At 41.3% G+C, this 23279-nt stretch overlaps 1 long non-coding RNA gene across 6 annotated transcripts in view; it reads left to right on the top strand.

Moving 5' to 3' along the window:
- The window catches only part of LOC308056312, an 81769-nt gene that overhangs the window by 16618 nt on the left and 41872 nt on the right, over positions 1-23279 (top strand). The window contains exons 3-5 of one of the 6 annotated variants that reach the window (XR_013924773.1): positions 6338-20743; positions 20850-20900; positions 21958-23070. This is a non-coding gene — a long non-coding RNA (uncharacterized lncRNA). Of the gene's footprint in view, positions 1-6337; positions 23071-23279 lie in introns of those variants that run through there. The other 5 variants (XR_013924771.1, XR_013924772.1, XR_013924774.1 and 2 more) reach the window with 5 other exon arrangements.

Below are 23279 nucleotides of genomic sequence, written 5' to 3'. Positions count from 1 at the left end.
GTCGTTGATTTCCTTTCTGAGATACTACGTGTTTGTTGTACATGCTTACTTCTCAAAGGGAAATGTAACATTCATCCAGCATGCAGATTTGCCAGACACACCTAAGTTGTCAGAGTAAGTGCGTAACGTACATGGTGTGCTTATACCTCACCTGAAATACTGCACTTAAATTTCTACCTTACTTATATGATAGTGGGCCTAATTCTCCCTCCCTGTCTTGAGCTGATTTTTAGATTTGTCTTTCCTGCTCAAAGTACTGTCTAATATCTAATAACAGCTGTCATTTTCTGCTCTGCACCACTTTGTATAGTCTATTGTTCTTATGTATAGGCATAGCATGGTCTTGCTTTTCAATTTTTTTTTCTACACTTATTCTTCTTCTTGTTTGCGTAACCTTACATGGTTTCAGAGATATGGAGCGTTAGGGCATCCAGCTTTGTCAATAGTTTTAGACGGGAGAGAGAAAGTGGGGGGAGAGAGTGAGAGAACAGCGTTAAGTTCTAATTGTATACATAAAACAATGCAAGTAATAAAAATACTTGCTTTTGTGTCAAAGGTGGTGTGTAAATAATTACACGAGCCCAGCTGAAGTACCCATAAGAACTGGATAAAACCATTAATGGCCAGGTCAGAAAATATATTAATCTTTATTGGTGCTGAACTTTGATTGAAGTAATGTGAACTAAACCACTTGTTAACTATGGCATGTGGTCAAAATGTTTATAGGTTTATCGATGTCTTTAAAAGACAAGCTTAACTGAACAACACTTCCACGGTGCATAGGTTTCTTGAACAAGGAGCATGGCCTAACTTCAGCTTTGTGAGACATGGCAGTAACAAAATGGGAAGACACATAATGGCATCTCTTATGCCTTGCAAAACAAAGGTAATTAGAGGAATATTCCTCAAACCATATGGACGTGGGTGGTTCCAGCAAGGGACAGTCAAATTGATCCTAGGATTAGGAATAAACAATGCCAGAAGATGACTGAATAGCTTGTACAATGCAGAAGTTTCCCATTTCCTCAGAAGGGAAGGTTAAGTGAAATACAGTGCATATATGTTGAAATCTAGAATAGAGGTTTTGCACATATTCAGATCTTCTGGAGAGAAGCTGTAGCCTTCGGTCTGATGATACTGTGAATATCTAATGGTTTTTTGCACTCATATGTGAATTTCCTCTGCATGCATTCAGCTGCCTGGACACAAGCCAGCTCCAGTTCAAAAGCATGTTTGTGAAGCCCAGCCCAGATCGTTCTCCCACTGAGCGCTGTTTATGAGCTCCAGCACAGTGTCACCCTAACAAGGTCACAAGGTTTTTCAGTTTGGAGCTGGCTGGAGGCCCATAAGATTGGTGTGCAGGCAAAGGGAGCTCATATCTGCTTGTTCTACCTTGTTTATGTGCATCCTGTAAGAGCGTACCAGCATCCATTGTAACACTGAAGTTAAGAAAAGGAACAGCATGCTCTGGAGTTCTTTTGAACAAAATGGCTTTAGCTAAGCAAATTTGTAAATTTACTTGTGGACTGGGTCATTCAAATAGTTTTAAAGGCCTTGAAAAAGAAGGCTACTGGGTTTTTCTTAAAAGCACATTAACACATATTTAAGGTAGTGCTGTGCCAGCTTTGTCCAGCATGGCAGGCACACCTGACCTGAAGGACAGTTTTACCCCCTTGCTGCTCACCAGTTGCTTTGTCAGCTGCAGTCCAGGCTGCTCCAAAAGGGGTAGACAGAACCATGCCTGCCGCTGCGCTTGGCTGCTCATCCCCATGGCTTCCCATTGCAGGCATGAGTTTTGCAAAGCCGCATGGAGAGCTGGGCTGGTGGGCCAACCTGGCTAAATCCCAGTCATCTCACTGTTGCTAGCTTTCAGCTGAGCAGCTTCCCAGATCCAGCTCACTGTGTGGCCATGGGAGCGATGGCACTGGCAGAAAGGGGTGACTGGCTGTGGGCAGGGAGGAGGGCGTGAGACCACTCCTTCGGTGCAGCACTGGTTCTCACCATGCTGCCTCTACAACTGTTGGCGTGCACTGCCTGCCACCCTTTAAGTATGCCTATACGGCTCAACATCAAACTAATAAGCCTCTCCTGGGGCCCATCATAGCTCAGGTGATGTGGGCACTGCTTCTGAGTCCCAGCCTGGCTTACACTGGAACCAGGCATGGATTTGCAACAAATAGGAGTAACTGAAATCTAGGCTTAAGTACCACCACAATTTATACTGACAATATCTGTGTGCTACTTTATATATATATATATACACACACACTTAATTTTATGAAACAGATGTGATTGGTTTTTTTCCCTCATGTTGCTTTTCCTGTGCTGAAGTCCTGATAGATGTATTAGGCCCACCACAGAAACTGAACCTTGAGTAACATGGTATCAGAGAGTGAAATCTTTGGAATGGAAATTACTTTGATATTTCCCTGATGTATTAGCAGGAAATGTTTTTTCTCAGATCACCTTAAAAAAGTAAAAAAGTGGAGTGTATCCAAGATTCGACTTTTAGGACAGGACATTGCAGAAGAGAATGGAAGACTGATTAATGTGAAGCAGCTCCACATGTTCCAGCTTTCATGCCTCATCAGTGCCTTTTCTGATAGCCTTAAATTTTGACAACTGTTGATTGGTGGAAGTAAAAAATGAGGAAGTATAAAATAATTTGATTTTGTTTCAAGGGATGGTCTGTCAAAACCAGCCTTAATGACAAACTGTGACTATGGTTTCTTAGTAGTTACAAAAAAAGTCTGCTCTCCAATGTAGGATAATCTGCTAAACATACTATGACGGGCATTTTAGGCAAAATGTATGGTTATATTTCACAGTTACTACTGTGGAATAGCATTTAGTTCTTCAGTAAGAAGTATCCCTTGAGGAGCAGAAGGTGAAACGACTGGAATTCACATAGTTTTAAGTTACACAGTTTTCTATAAATAGAGTGCCTATTAAAATGAAAAAATAGAGCACCTATTAAATCTGCCATGGATTTCAGTGGGAACAGAAGTGGGTCATAGGTCTGCATAGAAACTGAAAAAAATAATGAAATTATGCATGGCAGTGCCAGCTCAGTGCCCCAGTTTCTCCATCAGGTTTTGTACTGTTCTTTTTCCACATAGATTTGAGTTCCTGCAGTGACTCTTGATCTAATAGTGTTCGTATTTGTAATATGTTTCAACAAAAAGGCATGATTAGCCTTGTGTTCTGGATATTGGCTTGTCTCTGTGGGCAACTTTTTTCAGCTCTTATTATTTGTGTCTTACCCACAAGCATAGAAGCTGCATAGTAACCAGCCCTCACTGACAAGGTTACCTTACATTACTGCAGCACAGTAAAGGTGGCAAAAGGCAAGCATTTTAGTTCTGTCAAATTCCGTTTACAGCTTTTACATTATCAAGGTCCTTTGTGTTGCCGGTGCAGTGTAGAGGGGCCATGGGGAGATGGAATACTCGTGCCTACATCTGAATCAGTGGAGGAGGAGGAACAGGATTAGCAGCTGACCACAGTACCTAAGATACTGAGTAAACAAAGACCCAGATGTTAGGCTGAGACATCAAACCCAGGCAATGTCTATCCAACAGTGAGCCAGGCTCCCAGCATTTTCCATGTGCTACAGTCCAGCAGAGGCATCTGTTACAAAGCAAAACTCTCTGCACAGAGTCCACTTTTGCTGCTCACTTAGGTGACTTTTTATCATTATATCTGGAGCAATAAATCATCAATAAACATTTGTGTTGCAACCAGAAGCACAGGTTCTGTTTGTTGTACATACAGCCTACAAACAAAATAAAATGGGTTAAGGGCTGAAACAATGTTATATTCTCCACTAAGAATGTTCGGTTTTGATTAATCAAAACTATTGGAAATCATGAAAGCCTGTTATGAAATCTGAAAATATTCTTATTTCTATAGAATTTTTAAATATACACGGTTCTGGTGATCACCTACAGGTGTGACTGCTGTGATTGCTTGGTAGAAAAGGGCTATCCATAACTGAAGCAAAATATACCTAACATTTTAGATTACCAAAAGGCCTCACAGAAAAGTTGTTATTTCTGAATTAGTACCTAGGATATAATATTGTGAACCTAAAGATATGAATGACATTAAAAAGTGGTGTTGCCTTGGGAATATAAAACCATATGACTTGGAATTCCAGATCAGATTATTGATTCCAGTCATCATTAGCAGTTATAATGAATATTTTAGTTTTAAAAGACAGCTGCTGTTGTCTGCATCTAACCAATTGTGCAACAGAAGTACAGTGCAGAGAATATTCCTTCCATGAGTGATTGATCCATTTATGACAATAAATGAGATTTTATTATCCTTATCTTGCTGCTTGCGTGAACAATTTGAAGTCTGCAGTTTTCTTTTATCTCTTCTGAGTAGCAGAGATGTGCTGACTGGAACACATTAGTGGGAGAAAAATAAGTGAAATGTAAACAAACCTATCTTGAGTGCTGTTGTTTAATATCTAGATATGAACAGAAATACCTCCTGACAAATGTGTGGGGCCTGTTTCAGTTCATCAATATGTGAAATCTCCCACCCAGCTCCTGAGCATTAGGCTATATTCAACAGAGGAGCCAAGAGGTGAACAGAACACTGACCCTCTCCCCAACCCTTGTAAGTACTCATGAACATAAGAATATAAAATACTTCCTCATTCAGATTTTTAAGTTCACAGTTCTCTTGTATTTCTTTGCTGCAGTCAATTTCCTAGTGATTTTTAATGGCCTGGAGCTGTGGGTATGTTAGCAAAGTTCATCTATAAGCCAGTGGTACTGGACATTCCAGTTGGTTTCTCTAACCACAGAAATGTATTAGACTAGGAAAAAAATGTGGAAAAGCAAAGATGGAAACGTGGGAATGGAAATTCTCCTTTGCATTTGAAGGTGTAGTGTGCTACATGCTTAGCAGCAAGTAGCCTGTTATTTGATGGCTTAGCTTAAACTCTGAAATGCTTCCATCTCCTGTATCCCATATTTCAGTTCTCTGTGATTTTTAATTTTGCTAAATTCTGACAGGTGGAATTTTGCAGAGTTTGCTGCAACATAGCTTGTCTCTTTGCCTGCAGAGTTTGGTGATGTCTCACTGTGCACTGTGTCAGTGAAGAACCTTCTGCCTGCTCTCAGAGAGACCACGGCTGGTGTGACTCCTCTGCTAGATGCAAAGTGATGACAATCTCCAAAACCCCATGTGTTTCAGAGAAGGGAAACATCTTTACCCTCTTGGCAAAAAGGTCAAAAGCCACAAAGGATCTTCCCAGGATCCCATTTGTCACCAAGTGGTGAAATTCTTTGTTGTACTGTAGGATCTAGGATATGTTCTCAACGCAGTCATGTAATTTCTATTGATCTAGCAACACTCTCCACGTGTGTTGTTGCTTCAGTAGCTGATAACTTGGTGTACTGTTGTGCTGGATCTGGCTGGGATGGAGCTCCTAGCAGCCTATATAGTGCTGTGTTTTGCATTTGTGGCTAGGCAGAGTTGGTAACACATTAAGTGGTAATACTCCAGTGTTTTGGCTATTGCTGACCAGTGGTTGCAGTGTCAAGGCTTTCTTTTCAAACCACTTCTCCTCTGCCAAGGCCAGTAGGTTGTGTGTGGGCAAGAGGTTGGGATTGGGCCCAGCTGGGACAGCTGACACAAACTGAACAAAGGGACATTCCATACCATATGATGTCTTGCTTAGCAATAAAAGCTGAGGGAAAAGAAGAGGATGCAGGAGCATTTCTTGTTACGGCATTTGTCTTCCCAAGCAATCATTATGGGTGCTAAGGCCATGCTTTCCAGGAAGTGGCTGGACATCTGCCTGCTGATGGGAAGTAGCAAGTAAATTCCTCTTCTTGCTTTGCTTTCATGCACAGCTTTTGCTTTTGTTATTAAACTACCTTTATCTCAACCTAGGATCTTTTCCATCTTAACTTTGCCCTCTCTCCTGTTGAGAATGGAGAGTGAGAGAGCAAGTGAGTGGGTGTCTCGCATCCAGCCAAGGTCAACCCACTAAAATTGTCTTGCATAAGACTGTATTTTAAGATGGGACCAGCCTGACCAATCTCTATGAGCATATTTGACACACTTAGTTGTAGAAAACTCAGCTCATTCTCCTGATGTAGGTACTCGGGCATTAGGGTAGCTTTTGTTCATTCAGATCATCAGTACGGGACTAGGATTATCTCAATGTGAAGCCCTTCTGCGTAGAATGTATTTACAAAGAAATGCAAATTTTTCAATAGATGGTGATCCACAGCTTGCAAAATAAAAGATCAAGGATTTGACATACATTTAAGAGAGTATCATGATTCAGGCTTTCCATTTTTCTTTTCCACAGTTCATGTCTTCACAGTGACTCAGAGGCCCAGGAGCTGTTAACAAAGTCAATAATCAGGAGGGTTGCTCACTCTGCACTGGCAGATGAGATTATGTCAATATGAAACTCAGCTTCAGACAGTATTTCCTGCGAAGGATTGGAAGTAGGATACTGTGAAAATCCACATGAAGGAACAATTAATGTGAGGTGAGTAACAACAGTTTGTCTCGTTTGTTGCAGGGAAGACAATGTGTGAGAAAGCAAGGTAAAATACTGGTGGATATTATGAATAAATGCAACTCTCCAGACAGCCCTTTCTTGAACAGCACAGTCCTGATTCACTCAACCATATTAAATTATAATTAGTCATGTCCCAAACTCAGCACAGACTTGCTGAATAGGCTGTTTATATAAGATCCCTGTAGCAGACTTAGGAGACATGGCATAGGAAATGAATGCTAGTATAAAAAAATCAAACAGTTTCTCCCATAAGAATCTGTAGCACAGCTAAAGTCTTGAGGCCAAAACCAGCTATATGTAGATGCAAGAGTCATATGCTATTTAAAGACAGAACTTGGATAATTTCTGTGGCTGAATATGGCATCACCCTGTACAAAAGCTACTGCAGTGACCAAAAGATGCAGCATGAAATCTAGCCTCACAGAAATGAGTGGAAGCCTTGCCATGCATTTGACAGGATTGTAATTTTATTAATCATTATGGCTAGCAGAAGCTGGTGGAGCAAGGGAGTGCAATCTCTTTGAGATCAGCCTGCAAGGTATGAGTACACACCCAACCAACTTTTGCAGGGTGTCACAAACAGTGACATGCAGTTGCTTCCAGTAAAAAAGATAGCAAGCAACCTCTGCTTTACGAGGAACAGGTGGTAAGATTTTGTAGCTCAATGTTTGTGAGTCTCCAGACTGGAGCATGAAAACTTTGCCTGTAAAAACCACATTTTGGAACTTTTTCCCAGAGTCTGGTAAGTATCAGGACTGGGTATTTAGCTGGAATTAGACTTCTTGCTTAGAAGTGTTCTTTGACATTTCTTGAGGAAATTTGTGTTAGGGACATTTAAAAACCAAAGCATTCAAGCGAGTGGCTTAACTTTTTTCCCAACTGAATGGGTAATTCAAGCATGCTCGTGTCTGCAGTCACGAATCTTCCTGTTCTGCTTTTATAGAGCACCTTACATTGGGAACTGTGTGCAAGAGTAGAGCTGATGTGTGTTATGATAATACAAATAGTAAATACAGGAATAATCATCAGCAGATGGGGTCCCCACGCAGCTTTTGCTGAGGAGTCTGTAAGAATATCACCCCAGTGCAGCAGGCCACACAATAAGGGATGAGGGAGCAGTCAGGATTCTTATAATTGAAATTAACTGTATGTTGTTTCAATTAATTGTTCCAATTAGTCTCTCTTTTTTTTTCAGTTATGCCTTTCTGTAACCGTGTCATCTGGGATGCTGTGAGAAATTGAAAATGCCCTAATGGTCAGATGCTCATCAATTAAAGAACTTTCTGTTTCTAATTAGCTCCCTGAGAAGAATTCATTGTAGGAATGAAAAATTTTATAGGTGCACTGAGTGAGGCGTTGTTTTTATTACAAGACTGATTTTCCTTTCAATGAGAGCATTATTTCTGTTGCCAAAAATTATTTTTAAAAAGCCTTAATAGAGAAGAAAAGAAGGAAACAGCTGGTTTGTTTCTATCTAGCAGACTTGTTCTTGTGAGCTATTTATCATAATTAATTAGTAGCTAGGGTGCAAACAACACAACAGCTTTAAGCCCCTTCCCCCCACCCCAACCCCCCCAAAAAAATAAAATTCCAAAATAATAATCCAAATTAAAACTGCCAAAGCTACTTTTTATGAAGTCAGATCAAGAGGTACTGTTTCAGTTTTTTAGCCAATGAGACATTTCCTGTCAAAGACTGAGAAAAAGTGGTTGGATTCTAGATCTGATTAAAATATTTCTGAGCTTATGTTGTTGGTTGTTGGGTTTTTTAAATGGAAAACTGAAGTCTAAGATGCAGTTTCAGAAGTTTTATTTTTCCCCAGTTGTGATGTGCACTGGAAGTTCACACAGTACCAAGAACAGTTGCTAGCAGTTGTTTCCCCTGAGGCTGTAAATGCAAAAGAACAGAAAACTCCGCCTAAAAGCATGGCCTAACAGATGCTTTCTGCCACAGCCTGTAAGCATCTCCAAATCCAGGTGTAAGTATCACACTGCTCTGATATGCTAAGATTCAAAGAGACCAGTTTTTCAAATTTTTAAGTGTGGCACACAGCCTGCACGTTAAGCCAGACCTCCAAAGCCTACATGCTAAGCAAATGCCTCCGGTTTGAGAGCTTATTCACAAATGGAGCTATTTGTGACTATGTCTAGGGTTAGGCAGTGCGTAAATATAACCTGTGAATGGACGCACCTTCCTACACAACCTCCAGAGAGCAGAGCTGCCCAAGAAGCTGTGCTTTTTTTTCTGCTTACCCTCCACTAGGAATGCTGAGACAGATCTCCAAAGTTATTTAGTTGTGGTGTTGCTTCAGCTACGATGATCCAAGGACATTTTGTCACATAGAGGTGACAAGACTTAGGGAAATGCACCATCTTATATATCAGCTATATTATGTGGTACAAACGGATGGCACATGATGCCTTCATCAGCCATTTTCATCCTCATCAAACATATTTTAGCAGTACGACCTAACTCAAATCTTTAGTCTTCTTGTCTCATTTCTGATCTTTGCTTAAGAGAATAACTTTACAGTAATCACCACAGATTTGAGCAAGGGATTAATTTATCTCTCTGTATATATATGTAGGTATATAGGTGTGTATATGTAACTATAAACACATATATAAATATATATGCACATTTCTGTATTTTAATTAAGTTATAAGACAACTTCCATTGCAGCCTTTGCTTATGATTTCCACGTAAAAAATCTGCAGTTAACCAAAATGCTGAATGAAGTGAGGCTTATAACTTTTTTAGGATTCTCTGTCCTAAACCTTGTTTGTCAAAGGTTTCTCACACTTTTGGAACCTCTAAGTAAAAATAGGTTAAGCACCTGAAACAGTCCATTTTTGCATCTAATCAAATTCATCATCTTTTCCACAGCATCTCTATGATCATAAACTTAGGGTTTTTCAATGCCTCTGTACTGATAATATGACCCGTTTAATGACATCTAGCATTGACACAGCAGGGGCATCAAAATCAGGATTTTCATAGATTATCCACTAAATAAAACGTTTTTATACTTTTGTACCTCTAACATAATGGTTGTTCAAATGCTTGTACCTTCTTACTCATTCAGATGAAAAGAATAGAGCAGAGCAACTTACTCAAAATGCTCAAAAGCTGTAATACAAATTTCCCTCAAGTCCTGTCCTACCAGTGAAGAGATCTATGTAACCAACAATGCTTGATACAAAAATTAACCCCATCTCCTTTTCTTACAATTTACTTTCATGTGTTCTTGGGGGAGCAAGGAAGATTATATTAGAACAAAGCAGCATTTGGCAAATGATAAATCATGGCTTCTCAAAAGCCAGTCATGCATTTCTCTGTTTGCACAGTATTCCTGGAATGACAGTACAATGGCCCTGTCCATAAGCAGTATGCAAGTTCACAATAGCCTGAACTCCTAGACCATACATTCCTGCTGCCTCTTTTGTGCTAGCATTAGCTGCTACGTGGCTGTGTTGTGAAAATGAAGCTTTTCGGGTTTTGTGGGATAAATGTTCTGCAACATTATTGAGCATTCCACATTGCTTTGGCTTATACTGATTGTGAAACCTACCATTAGTTGGGGGGGTGTGTGTGAAAAAAAGAAGCATTTATCAGTACAGTAAACCCATATTTACAATGTCCTTCATCCTCCATTCTGCATAGATAAAATGGACCAGCCAAAAGTAAATCAGTCAGAAAGGCACATGAATCGCCTAGGTTATAAAGGCAAGCTGTTACTCTCTGCCTCCTCCTCCATTTCCAACACCACCTCACTTAACTGAATTGCCATTGAAATGTGTGTTTCCTGCTAGCAGTTCTCAAGTGTCTTTTTGTCATGTTCATTCTCTGTTTAATGGCTATTTCTTCTTTTTCTTAATATTGAGCTCCTTAAATTCCTACGCTGTCTATAGCTTCCATTTCCACTGCATAAAATAGGACAGCACAGCGGCTTTTTGAAGGATGAAAGAACTCCACCATTTGCTTTTATCAGCCGGCATACCCTGGTAAAGAGTTTCTGGTGCTGCGTAATACTGAACTTCAAAATCTTTGACATACTGGGTTTTGCAGATGGATGACTAGACTGTATGCATGGTGGCAGTAAAAAGAAAGCAGAGAGCTTACATCCTTCACTGTAATTAATATAGCAATAAGATTCTGGATGTTGTTTCTAGTACCTTGATATATTTATTTAATGTTGAGGTTATTTGTATTTTTCATTAGGCTCCTCTTTCTTGTACAGAGAGGATTAAAAGCTAGAAAACATGATGTGTCTCAAAATAAGCCTGATTTTGTTCTGTTTTTACATAAGCTCAGACATGGCCACTGTCCTGTTTTGAATGAATTGTGAAGTGTCTGCAGTAATTTTTTTTTACAGAAAGAAATGCCCAGGGCATGCCAAGCCGGGTATGTTCTGGATCAAATATCCATGCACTGAGCTATCAAAGACCCCTCCCACTGGTGTACACCAAATGGTTCACTACATGCAAAATGCAATTTGTATACGCATGGCAGTTTTTTGAGTGTGCTGCTGCAGAGCTCTTCATCCCAGATGGTCAACAATTTTTACATTCTTTGGCTCGAGCTATTGTTTCAAGATTACCTGTTGCCCCTTTCTGCAAGGTTCTGTCCCCTGGGGACATCCTGTCCCCAGATGTCTCATGGGCAGTTCTTCTCCAGTCCATGTAAAGCCTGTGTTGGAGTCAAAATCTCAGCTTCGCAAGGAAGGCTGGAGACAGTCCAGGAGCTAAGGAGCAGCTTCAGGGAGCAACAGAGCTGGAGAAGCTGGGTCCTTGGGCACAAGGACTGAATGAAGTAATGCCACAAGGATCTTCCTTTCTTGGGCAAGGGAACTGGAGATCCTGGAGGCAGGAATGATGAGATGGACTTCTAACTGCTCTGTGGGGGAAAAGGGTGTGCTTCTTACCTGGAGGAGTCTTTTGCTGGCTGGCAATACACCTTTAATGCAGGTCCCTGATGAGACTGTAGCCAGAGTGATTGCAGGGTCTGAATCCCCTTCCCTGCAAAGTGTTTTGACAAACTTTACAGCTACAGTCTCAATCTTTTGTGTAAGAACATGCCTTAGATTCAAAAAGTCACTTTTGGCTAAAGTTACCAAATAAAATCTTAGATGTTATAAAATTATTTTGTTTACGGTAACAAATTGCAATCCATATTACAGGTTGCCTCCATTCTTATTTTTCCTTAGGATTCTGGGGATCAAATTCTGATCTCAGGTAGCTGAAATCTTGTTTTCCCTTATAGACAACCCACAGAGAACAGGATGTCTTGGGACCACCAGACTGGACTAATTAGCCAACTATATGCATACTTCCTGAAGGAGTTTTCTTCAGGTTTTTTTTGTGGAGGAGGTCTTGTCCAAACCAGAGGACACTGGTGAGCACACTCTTCATCCATCCATCCACTAGTAAGAGTATTGTGTCATGCAATTCCAGAAACCTGTTCTGACAGATTATAAAATTTGGCAAGTGATTGTAATGTACTTTAACAGCCTCTAATATGTCAAAGGGAAGCAGAAGCCAAGATTTAAAGTTATTTAACCCATAGTCTCAAGATATTCATCATTAAAATAAATGTCGAATACTGCCAGTCACAGCTAAAAAACAGAGATGAGTTGACTTCACAGCTTCTCTTTCCAGGGCAGAACTTTTGGGAGGTATTTCTCTGGGCTTAAACCTTGCCTACCACACAGCAAACGTTGTTGTTGCTATTATTATTACTGCCATGATCATCAGCATCATTACTGGTAAACAAAACTCCAACATGTAGATCTGCTATTTATGGCTATTTTCTTGAGGATTTTGAGACAGATGTTATGTGCGGTGTGCTGCAGCCTTCATTTATCTCAAATTGCCATGTCAAGTGTTCTGTTTTTTGAGGACCACTTCCTAGGGATGCCAATGGTAGAAGAACAAAAATCAAAGGGTGCCTCTGTCTTTTATAGGAGAGGTAACTGGACTGGCACTGGAGACTCTCTGACAAGCAGTAGTCAAATGTAAGCTTGCAAGGCACCCATGCTAATGGCATACATAACTTTTAGACTGCAGGAAAATGTGACTTGTGCAGTAGGTGATATAAGATATAGCCTGTGTGTTTCTACGTGTAGTAAGCTATAAAATAACAGTCTCATCATGCAAGTCCAGACTGTTCACTCCTAGCTTCTCAGACCAGATCCTGGGCTTCCTTGACCTGAGGTGAGAGGAGACTATGATCAGGAGAGCAACCATTGCTGTCACTGCTTAACAGCTGCTGATTATTAGTATTAGGGCTTCTCTCACATTTGCCAAGAGCTAAGGACAACTCCACCAGAAGTCTGGATAGAGAAGGAGTAAAACAGAAGAAGGAATTTATCCTGCTTCTCTGCTGTCATCCCGTGTATGCGAAGGAAACCACAGCTGCATCTGGGGCTTTTCTGCATAAGTGTATGAGCAGCTGAGCTGCTGACTGCAGGTTAGTGTACTTGAAAGGAGAATCAGACAGCAAATAAGTTTATTCAAATACTTTAAGAAGACACCCTGTATCTTCAAATCTTTATCTGGAGTTTTTTTACTGTGATATACAATCTATTTAGTGATGGCCTGCCTGTTAAAGCAGTCATGGCCAATGATTATTTCTAGTATGAGCCAAAATATAGTTCTTCATTTTCCATTTTGTAAGGTTTACACTACATAGATAGCTTGTAATATATTTCTTACTGATAGGAAAAATTAATTCAGTAAATAAGTACTTCTCCAGAACAAATGGACCTATGGGTATTCTCCAGGTATATGGTTCACTTTACTGCTGATCAAGTCATAGCATCTGCATTTGCCTCATGTACTGGCACTTCTAAGCAACTAGAGCATGGCTTGGTGTCTACATTATACAGCTTCTCCTGCAAGGTCTCTTCAATGGATACCCAAAAAGCACTTGAGAATGTGGTTGAGAGTGATTGATCAACATTCCTGTCTCCCTTGTGTTTTTAGGAACTCTGTGTTCAATTCTTTAGCTACAGACATTAGGGATCCAAGGAATTTTGGAGACAGCAGTTTTTCTGGATCTGAGACAGATGTCAAGGCCCACGTTGATAGTAGATGCTACTCAGTGAATACTTCCATCTTTAGATTTAATTTTTCTTCTTTAATGCTGCAAAGGGAAGTGGTGTTTCCAGCACTTCAAGCAGCCATGATCCTCACCCCACTAGTTTATACTGCTGAGACCACCAGCCACTCAAGACCTCTTCAGCCCAAGGATTTAAATTGCAGCTGATGGATGAGCCATCTTTGTTTAACAGGAATGACCACAGTAGTATTAACTACTCTGCTAAGAAAGATTGGAGCCTGTACCGAGGTGTTTGATTCTCCATAGGAAAGATCCTTTCTGATTTCAGTGATAGATAGGGATATAGACAAAAAGTGTGTCAAAATAAGCAGAAATCTAGGAATGGTCTTTGCTATTATTAAGCTTTTTGCTTCTGGAAAGGAAGAGAGGTGGTCCTTAGCACTCACTGAAGGGTGTCTCCCTGCAGCTAAATGAAGGTGCTGTTACAGTGTTGTGCTGGTTTATCTGTACCAGGTATTTTAAGATAGCACAGATTAAAAAAAGCAAAGCAGACCCAGTGGCATGCACCGTCCTGTGTGCTAGCAACTTGATCGTAAGCTGTTCAGGGAACCAGGCTGTTAATTCTGTTCAAGCTATAGCCCATTAAGTTGCCTGCTAACTGCCTAAATAATAGCACAGGTTAGCTGTAAATGTTCTTAATTTCCTTTGGGAATGAATAACAACATATCTGAGATTTGGCCTTGTGGAGGGACTACAACTCAGCTACATCTAACAGGATCTGCTTTGCTTCTACTTCAGATAAATTCATTTGTTATGCAGACAATTTCTCAAAATTAGCTGTTGTTTGTCATGTATTCATGACTGTACAGGAGGAGATGTAGTTGAAAGTCCACTTCGTCTTTAATTAAACTGAAGGATTAAATGTTTTATATTAATTATTGACAGTAAACTCCAAAGGATGTGGTGGAGGAAGTAGTATTTCCAGTACATTTCACACTTTGCTTTCTTGTTGCAGCACAGTGATGCAATTACCTTCTTGTAACACTTGGACAGAGATTGGTTATCTGCTTGGAACCATCCACAACACCTTTAAAGATGATGTGCTCTGCTCTTGTATTACTCTGCCTCATGGGTGCATAGTGCAGTGTTTGATACTTGCAAACAAGAGGATGTCCTCCGGGCACAGTAGCCAAGGGAGATGATTTTCATGTATAAACATCTGACTCTGTTATAAGCTTCACAGCTAATGGAGAACCTAGAGCCCATTCCAAATAAACCAGCAAATCTATTGCATGGGGCCAATGGCTCAGGAGTAGTCATGGGCATGTCCTCCTAGATGCTGAGTGCCCTTGCTTTGCAGATCACAGCACCCATCAACTGACACTGGTTTATATGAGAGAAGAGCTGTGGCTCCGCTTCAGACTGCTGCATTCGTACTTGTGAAAATCTGCCGTGGAGTTTCAAAAAGTGAGGTGTTTTTTCTTTAAAAAAAATATTCTTGTGTCGCTAGTCCAAAATAATTCCTTTCCAAGTTCAGAGGTGTCTGCCACTGTGTGGGCAAATCCACACACGCTTTGGAAAAGGTTACAAAATCTCTGAGGATAAGGTGCTGTTAATTTAGACAAAATATCCCCAGCACCACCAAAGCAGAGAAGTTTTGTCTGAATTTCTGAAGATTTCCTAAAAACTGTGTGACTCTGTATTTAACTGTTGTTTTGTAGTACCTTGTGCTAGACCTGAGTCCTCTCATGTGAGCATTTTTTTCTTGGTTTTGGTTGTCATGTGCCTGAATGGAGCCCCGTTGCCTCAGGGAAGTCTTTATCCAAATGGTGGGCTGGAAACTGGTTTCTTAGGGTATGGCTGTTTGCAGACTGTTTAGTCCACACATGAGCTGTGTGAAGTACGAGGAGCAGAACTGTAACCTGTCTTCTGAAAATGACTGGGGTTCAGTGGGTAAAATGAGCAGGGCCTTACTTTACTCATCACAGCCTGAGAAATGGGGAAGCTTGCCACAACCTGCATCCAGCCTTCGGTACAGTGAATTAGGGTAATCCAGCTCAGAAATGATGATGCCTGGGTCATTGTGACCATTGCTTATCTGGGGAGAAGGGATGACTCCTGCTCAGCTGGAGGTGATAAAAGGCCTTCTTCCAGGCTTAGTACAAAAATCCTGAGGGCTTAACTTGATGCACTTTTGAGAGATGCAGCGTGGAGGATAAGGCCAGTTATTCAGCTAATTCTTCAAAGGATTTTTACTCCCTAATCACCACTAACTCAGCCATACTGGCTTCTCTTGAGATCCACCTCGGAGGCATGCTGATGCCCTGAAGGAGATCACTGGTGGTGAACAGACTTTCAGTGTTTGCTGGCTGTAGCCATGGATCCTGTTGAATTCCATTATTGAAAGGCCTGAAGCAGCCCTGGATGTGCTCTCTCTGGGACCTGTCTTTTGGTCGTTGCACAGGAGGACAGTATATGCCTACATGACAGCTACACTGCTTGAAATCTGGGTTATGTTCTCAGGCAAGCTGTTGGTCATCTGCACGGAGCTGAGAAGACAGTCACAGCCAGCAGCAAATTGATGTTCCCCAGAGGAAAGGAGGAGAACTAAGGCTATTAATGCCTAACTCACTCTTGTTGCAGCTGCTCCAGGGGCTGAGCATCTCTATTACTACCCTGACACAGCTTGTGGAAAACCACTAGTAAATCCAACATTACAGGCTGTAAGATAATTTTCCATGCTGTCAAGGGTGTGTGGACCCTCCCAACTCCTCTAAAGTATCTTCTTCCATAAGTGCTTGCCACTCACCACTCACCTCCTAGTCCCCCAATAGCTGCTCTCCTTGGTCAGCCTGTGGAGGTTCAGGAGGAGTCCTGTGTATATCCAGACCACTGTTATGCTGCTACCATTGCAAGGTGTATTGTGTTCATTGCTATCGGCCTCTATCACAGTATGTTGTTTTTCAGCATGTATTTACTGGACAGCCATTTTCTCTTCTCCAAGAAGCACCATTTTCTGTCCTTAATCAAAGCTCTGGGAATGAAAACAGCAGTTCTGCCATGTACCATTTCCACTTTTCCCATTGAGGGTTTGGGAGCATAGAGCTAGAGGTGGTTTGCCTCATTTCTGAGCAATAATAGCTTTATTAGCCAACCCTGGACAAAGAAAAGGGTGATACACACAGACTTAATCATAGAAATTAAGATATTTCTGTAACAAAATTTGGTTTCTAAAGCTTTACACAAAAAAATTCTCATAACCTCATGCAGCAAACCGGTATAGTAAGGGGAATGCCTTTTCAATTAAATACACTAAATCCTTTCTCAAACATTTAACATAGCAATCAGTGTATTTTGAAGAAACACTGCATATTCCTTTTGCTGAAAGCACATCATCTGTTCATCTTCTAGCTGCAGACAGTGAACGAGACAGTGAAACAGATCTGATGGTTTTAACACAGTGTATTGATTTGGACAATTCCAGTATGCTTGGAAAAGGGGCATGGTTTTATTCTGCATACAGATGTTTCCTATAGCAGGCAGCAGAAACATCCTAAGTGTGCAGTGTGATTATCCAACAGGAAAATCTCTTGGGGTTCTAAAACCAGGCTTTTGCTATTTGGCAAATGTGGAAAAAAATAACAAGGGCCAATTCTCACCTTAAAAGTAATGGGAAGAGAAGAGGAGGAAATTAGGCAGTTTTCCCTTTGATGCTATAGTCAGGTGCAAATGTATACTTTAGGAAGTATCTTTCCGGTTAAGTTCCACAAAAACTATATGGGATCTCTCTGTATAGAGGTAATGCATGCACCATAAGAGTTACTGCTTATGCAAAGGAAAATAATGTCAACATAAAACAATTGGAATGAGAGATGGTACATATAACAAGTTACATTTTTTACATTCTTCCTTTAGTTCCACTTGCTTTATTTTGTAGAAGACACGAGTTGCTTTTAATTCTCCATAATATTTAACACAGCAGTACTCCTCCCAGTCAACAGAAGATAATTGATACAAAAGAACTTGTTGTATGGATAACTGAGAAACAGATAAGTTAATGAAAATACTCTTAACTTCTGTTAAAGGGTATGACATTTATTTTAAGCATCTTGAATGGTGCTGAGTATGTTCAGTAAGGACCTATGTGTCAACACAATATGATCTGGGTGGATTCCTGTGGAAATCAGTTAAGGGACAGTTTGTTTTCTTCAAGTGATTCTTTAGTAAGACACCATCTGGTTGGAAACCTTTGATAAACATCAGTAAGCACAGCTAAAATTCTAATTCATAACAATCTTTGCATTTGTTCAATATCCTTGAGACAGAACAGGCATAAATGGGCATTTTCAACATTACAGGTCAAGGAATGGGTTGTCTTTCTTTAGTATGGTTGAACAAATGCAGCTTTTGCATGTAACCAATGTGTTAGTGAATTACACTAGTTTGAAAATACAGAAGTGTACAAATGCATTGATTAGTTTTATCCCATTCAGAGTCTGATTGCTTTCAATAACACTATTACAAAGGAATTTTATGACTATTGATCAGGGCATGTGGCATGCTTCCTAAACTGGGAAAGGGAAAGTGTAAAAAACCATACGGGACTGGGAAAAATTTGGAAAGATGTAGAAAAGGATGCTTCCTTTCAGAGAGAAAGAAGCTCTGCCTGTTCTTGACAAGGTTGTTCTCTGTGCAGTATGTTTATGTGTGTATTTATGCTTGACAAGGCAGGACATGGCAGACCACAAATAACAAAGCAATATTCTTTGGGAGCAAATAACGTGTGAAGCTCATGGTATGGTACTGGGTGCTGTTTCTTGGGCTGAGTGAACTTTCTGCACTGAATAAGTTTTCTTATTTCAGTTCTTTTGTGTGCTATTTTTTTTCTTTCTTGGTTGACAATATGGTTTCAAAGCGGAATCTTCAGTGATTTTTGAAGTCATTCTTAAAAGACTGATAAGGTAGAATAATTAATTAGTCACAGTGGCTCTTGACATTTCAAGATAAGTCTGGCCTGCTTAACAAGGAAGACATGATGCAGGAACTATAGACTTGATTAAAGAAAGACTTAGGACTATCAGAGATGAACAGGTCATTTTGGTGATTATGTAAATGTTGCTTACAGAAGTTCTGTCTGAGTAGGATAGTGTATCAGAATGATGCTTTCTCCCAGAAATCTGGGGTGGGAGAAGAGGAAAAACAAAGGAGGATGTCAGCTCCATAAAACAAATGACTACTCTTAAAGAGCAGTTGAATAACAAAGAGTATATGCTGAGTGATGTAAGCTTAGTTGCCGCTATCAAGAAAGGTGCTCAGTATAGAGCGGACTGACCTGGATTTCCCTGCTTCTGTAAAGGAAAGGAAAATACAGACTGAGTCCTGGTGTACTGAGTTTTTAAGGTAATGTCCTCCCTCCCTGCTTCCCTGTGAAGTCACAGAACTGTTTTTTGAAAAAGCATGCCACAAAGTGCATCAGATCTCTTCAGGATTTAAAGATACTCAGCTGCCCTCATGCAGTTCACCCTGACCTAGTGAGCCAAACAGAATCTCCTATCACTACACCAGCAGTGCTGCTCCCTGAGCCTGCCTGGGGACAGATGGTGTGCTCTTCCATGAGATAGCAGAGCCCAAGGTATTCATATCTTTTCATGGGCTCTCTCCATGAGGCTGAAGGAAAGCTGCACACCTGCTTCCAGACTCTGTGATCCAGTTTTTTTCTTAGTCACTGCCTTTCTTCCCTCCACAGATATAGGCATCACCTATTTGATCTGGGAAAGCAGGTTACAGCATTGACCAATTCACTCCCTAAAGTAATTCCTTTTCAGGAAAGCTAAGGCAAATCAGCTGAGGGTGTGAAGATAAAGTACTGAATTAAACCATGTTATACGGCAGTGGAAGCTCCCATTCAGGTGGAACATTATCATATTGCAGTGGCTTTCTCCTGTTCAGGGCAAGGATAATTTACTATGATCAAAGAAGCAACTGTACAGGAGGGAATGGGAGCCCTCACACAAGGTGAAGAATTAATTATATTAGTTTATACTCTGAACTGATATGCTTCTACAGTCCTTGTGTGGCAAACTCACACTAAATTCCACAAAGAAGTCTGGTTGAGTTTTTAGATTATTACTTTTGATAGTGATGCATTTTAAAAAGGCAAAAAAGGCAAACATTTTAAAAATGCAGTGTCACCTGCTTGATTTGGGTGCCTGCGTCAGGCACTTCATTGCATCCCAGTTTTCATCTTTAGTCCCTATCCCCACATCAAATCATTCTACAGGAGTCTTGGAGAAAGACGGTCCTGAGCTGGCACAGGGACCCTTTTGACATGAAAACATACACTTTGAGTGCAAGAGCTTTGTGTGACCTTCTCATCTGGTTCATTTTACTGTACAGCCTAGTTGCTGTTGCGTGTCATGTCACAGATTTCCCATTCTTTTGAGTTCAGCCTGCAGCAGATTAATGGAGCTACGGCAGCGTGGAGATAGAAGGCCTCTAACTGCACCCTTTTTGCAAAGTGATTGTCCTCTATTTTGGTGATTTGAGCCACCAAATCCCAGGTTTTCCCCCCAGAGGTTTTCCTCCCAGCCCCTGCCTGCCACTCCCCCCACCCCCCCTTTTTTATTTTTATCCCGGTCCTCTAAGGCTAGAAATTACATCCACATGCACATGGTCCACATAAGGCAGCTAAATAAGGAAAGCCTGCTAGCAGGAGGATCAACCTTGCTGTGCAAGGTGTCCAGCTTTCCCTGGGAAGCATTTAGTCATTCACAGATTGAAAACCCCTGCAAAAAACCCAGTGGCACAGTAAACGCCTCTGGTTCGCCTTTAGCATCTGCTTTATTTGATAAGAGGTTTGTTTACATGGTTTAATATCTTTAATTAATCTGCATTGTTGCTGAACTGCTGCTGTAGTTTGTATTACAATTGTTCTTTGAGATAGGTAACCAAATACATTTTCTTTAAGCTTTGTTTTACGGCCAAGTTTCACAACCCCCTGTGCAAAAATACTGGCTTTTGATTTGGCCTAGCAGGTATTCCTGTGACCAGTCTGACCAGCTGTCTTCCTTCTCTTTCTTTTGTGTTCACAGATGAAATTTATCTCACTGAAACAAATGCTGCCAAGTGGTTGGTATTAATAATACATTGAAAGCTGCAGCCACATCTGATATTTTCTCCTACTCTTGAGGAAAGGGATTATTGTAAACCTTGAATGTTACTTTTGTTCCTCCAGTTGCAGTGATCTTGAGGGCTCTTGAGGTACTCGAGGAAAGCTTAGAGGAATGTAAGTGGGCTTTTCTAATATCAAAAACATCGTACTTTTTCAGTTAGTTCTAAAGGGGCATGTCTCCTGCTCAGATATAAAAGGTCTGGACTGACATGCTACCTAGTGGATTAAAAATGGATACCACTTTCAGTTTAAATTAGCCAGCATTATACCCATTTGTTTCCTCTGATGTCTTTTTATTGTTAGGTTTTTATCCCTGGGTCATACTTAAAGGGGTCAAAAGATGGAGGTTTTTCATCTCACCCTGATAGTGGAGGTCAGCTAGGCTCTGAACATGCTTTTTTGCTCTCTAAATTTTGTTCCTGCTTTGAACACCTGGGTCATTGAGGCAACGAGAGCTAAACTACTCTACTGGGGTCCCAGGAACCTTGGCACTGCTCTGAGCTCCTGCAGTCCAGGACCAGAAGCAAGGTGTCTTCCTCCCTGTCCCTGTGGGGGATATTTAGGAGTAGTGGTGTGTACTCAGCTTGGAGCTGTACAGAGACAGCCAATAGGACATGGCATGCGTGAGTATATGAAATGCTACCCATCTCTGTTGGACCCAGCTTTACTGGATGGCCTAACAGCCTGCACAGCAAATGAGGGACCAATGCATTTGTCCTAGGATCTTTTCCCAGTGTCATACCTTTTTTTGGTAACACAGACAGGCGCAGTTAGTTACAACAGGAAAAGTTCAGGGTATCTTCTCCCTCACTCGTACTAGACCAAACCTGTTAGCGCTCTCTTCTGGCAGCTGGAAGATCTGGCTGTGAACTGGTATCAAGAGCTGTGCTCTAAGCCAAGTTACACAATATCCTTTTTCCATTCTCTCTGGCAGCAATCCCATGCTTAAGCCACCATGGTCAGCCTCAGAGAGTTAATTTGAAAGATTTTAAGCTGCTTCCTATTCAACACGTGTCTTTTAACATGCCATGTTTTTGAACAAGATCTCATTGTATGTTTTGCTTTATTTTCCGTTTTCTTTTGTTGTTACCTATTTCCTTCCCTCTCACTGAATTGGTAAATGTGATGAATACTAGTATCTACTGTGCATGTCCTTGTGTTTCTTTTCCAGCCTATGATGCACATGTTGCACCAGGTGCTGGATCTCATATGCTTCCTGGTACATCTGATGTAAGTCTTCATGAGACAAAAGCACTTACATAGGTAATTATCTTGGGTTTGCATTTCTTTTTTCAATTTTCAATCCATTTGACAGTACTCACTTCCAAAGCTGTTTCTGTGTAGAGCACTTTGTAAATTCTGGCACAGCAAGAATCAAAATCTAAATGAGATCTGTTATGGCCAAAGGAAATCCATCCCAGAAGGTAGGCAATGTGCAGGGTGGTAGTTGGTTTTAATGGCATTAGATGTTTCATTAGGCTAACACATTCACACCTGACATTGCAGGCTGACTCTGTGGAAACTAGTAAGTCACTGAAATCCACATTAAAGGAGTGAATGGACCATTGGTTATTTTTATATATATCAGACATCAGCATCTCAGAAATATCTGCACCTGCATTCTGGGGAGATCTGCAAAAGTAATCTATGCTTCCTACAGTGGGAAAAATTGTAATCAGTGACTGAGAGTCAGCAAACTCCTTTGAAGTTCAAATAAATCTTTATGTTCAGTTGGTTACACTGGTGCATTTATGGGCTGGTGTTTGACCGTGACAGTGGTCTCAAGCATGATTTTGTAGAATCATAGAAACATTTAGGTTGGAAAAGACCCTTAAGGTCATCGAGTCCAACTGTTAACCCAGGACTGCCAAGTCCATCATTAAACCGTGTCCCTAAGTACTGAATCTACAAATTTTTTCAAGACCTCCAGAGATGGTGATTCTACCACCTCTCTGGGCAGCCTGTTCCAATGCTTGACCACCCTTTCAGTGATGAAATTTTTCCTAATATCCAATCTAAACCTCCCCTGGCACAACCTGAGGCCATTTCCTCTGTCCTGTCACTTGTTATCTGTGGGAAGAGACCGATCCCCACCTGCCCACACCCTCCTTTTGGGTAGAGAGCAGTGAGGTCACCCCTGAGCCTCCTCCTCTCCAGACAAAACAGCCCCAGTTCCCTCAGCTGCTCCTCGCAAGCCTTGTGCTCCAGACCCTTCCCCAGCCCCTTGCCCTTCCCTGGACACGCTGCAGCCCCTCTACGTCCCTCCTGCAGTGAGGGGCCCAAACCTGAACACAGGGTTCGAGGTGCAGCCTCACCAGTGCCCAGTGCAGGGGGACAGTCCCTTCCCTTGCCCTGCTGGCCACACTGCTTCTGACACCAGCCAGGGTGCTGCTGGCCTCCTTGGCCACCTGGGCACCCTGCTGGCTCATGCCCAGCCGGCTGCCGACCAGCACCCCCAGGCCCTTTCCCACCAGGCCCTTTCCAGCCGCTCTG

Source organism: Falco punctatus (assembly GCF_963210335.1).
Source record: "Falco punctatus genome assembly, chromosome: Z".
NCBI lineage: Eukaryota > Metazoa > Chordata > Aves > Falconiformes > Falconidae > Falco > Falco punctatus.
The sequence above is the reverse complement of the archived record's forward strand: the minus strand, read 5'-3'. Positions and strand labels throughout refer to the sequence as shown.